We start from the raw sequence: 2,252 nt of genomic DNA on the forward strand, positions 1-2,252 counted from the left end.
GGGCCCACAGGATGCTGGGGCTGATCCTGTGCTGTGCAGAGTCCTGAGCTGCAGGCTCCGGGGGTGTCAGTTCAGTTAAGGATCATAGCAGTGATCATGATGTCTCCACGTGAAAGACTTGATTGCTCCCTGAGCTGCAAACCCCTTTGCCCTAGGAAAGTTTGCATGTGTCATTGACCCTCTTATTCCCTGTCTCCCTATATCTATCCTATTCCAGAAATTACTAGAATAATTTTCATCTGTGATTTTGAAGTAAGGTTGGATAATTTTTTCTGTACTCATTCCAAAGGCCAGGATGATGGGCTGAAGTTCTGTATTTTGGAAAATGGATTGAGTGGTAAGGTAGAACCTAACAGGTGTGTGAATATAAAGGTTGTTGATGTTGTACCTGGATGTGCTGGTTTTTATACCCTCTTTCCCACACTGTTTGAACAAGGCTGCCCAGAACTGCATGTGTCAGCTATCCCAACCCCATGCCTAGTAACATATCTGTGATGGAAATACAATTTATGTCCAATGGGTGATATGATTTTTGCAATCTGAATGGAAAAAGTCTTTAAAGCAAGACGGACATAATGTATATCAGATCAACTCAAAGTAATTTAAACCCCCCAGAATTCATTAGTTTACATCTTGGCTCTCAGGGGAAGGTCTGACATTGCTGGAGCCAGGGTTCAAATGTCACCAATATTATTTTCCTGTGGGTGTCCTTATCACTCTCATGCCCCTTCCCCATATACTGGTTTTGATTTCCTCTGCATTGGCCATATTTTCTGGCAGGCTCTCTCCATTTGGTGGGAAAGATAGTGATTAGAAGCTTCATTCTTACATAGGTGTCATAACTCATAATTATGGCAGAGAAGAGAGAACCATTTCCAGTAACCCAGCAAAATTCCCTGGGCATTTTTCATTCTGATATGTCTAATTTTTATCACATTTCTATTTCAGATTAAAGTATATATCATATTTTCATTTCTCATTAGTGGAGTAAAGATGAAAAAATAATGATTATTTCATAGTACAAGGAAAACACTTGATAAAAATTCAACAATTCATGATAAAATTTTTCAGTAAATTAAAAATAGGAGACTTCCTTAGTCTGATCAAGATTACCTGCGTAAGGTCTACTGCCAATGTCATATTTAATGACCCCCTAAGATTAAGAATGAGCCAACAATACTTGTTATTTTCAATTCTATTTGACTTTGTACTGGAGGTTCTAACTAGTGTAGTAAGACAAGAACAGGAACTGCAAAGCATAAAGATTGAAAATCAATAAATAAAAGCTTCAAATAAGTCACACAACAGGATTTTACAGTCTGAAAAAAACTACAGATAAATTCTTGGAAGTAATAAGTGACTTTAGATACCATTTACAAAAATCAATTGTATTTCTGTATACCTGTAACAATTAGGAAATTAGCATTTAAAAGATTATGCCATTTATAATAGTATAATACAATCAAATGCCTAGGAATAAATCAAATGAAAAATGCTAAAGGACTTTTCATTAGAAAACTATAAAATGATTGAGATAAATAAAAGAAAACCAACATAAGTGAGAATTATTCCCATGTTCATGGACTGGATGACTCAACACTAGACATTTAAATTCTCCCCAAACTGACACATCGAGCCCATGAAATAACAATTAAGCTTTGAGTTTTGGGGGTGACAGAGACAAAAAATTGTTTCTAAAATGTACATGAAAATGCATATTCAAGAATAGTAATGCCTATCCTGAAGAAGAATAAAGTTGGAGCAAATCAGGCACTTAATAAAATAGGTCAAAAAGTATATGAAAATATAATCAACCTAATTATCAGGAAAAATGTAAAAATTATTGAGATACCCTACAGATCCACAAGAATGGCTAATATTAAAAAAAAAAAACTGACAAAACCAAGTGTGGTTGATAGTGTGGAGTAACTAGATGGAACTGATGCACAGAAGTCTGGAAGGTAGATTGCTACCACCACTTGGGGAAATGTATTTGGCAGTATTCCCTTAAAGTGTTTGGCAGCCACTAAAGTGGAATCTATGCATAGCCTGCCACTCCTAGGTACACAACATAAATATGTACTCATGTGCACCCATAAACATGTAGGACAATCAAAGGGAACATTTTTCATAACACCCAAGAGGAAATAACTGCAAAGTCCATACAAAAAGAACAATTGTTACCATATTTATTCAGGAGCAAATGATATACCAGTGTAAGTGAATAAACTATGCTACATGCAACAATATGG

This window comes from Talpa europaea (genome assembly GCF_964194135.1).
Source record: "Talpa europaea genome assembly, chromosome: 7".
NCBI classification, from domain to species: Eukaryota; Metazoa; Chordata; class Mammalia; order Eulipotyphla; family Talpidae; genus Talpa; species Talpa europaea.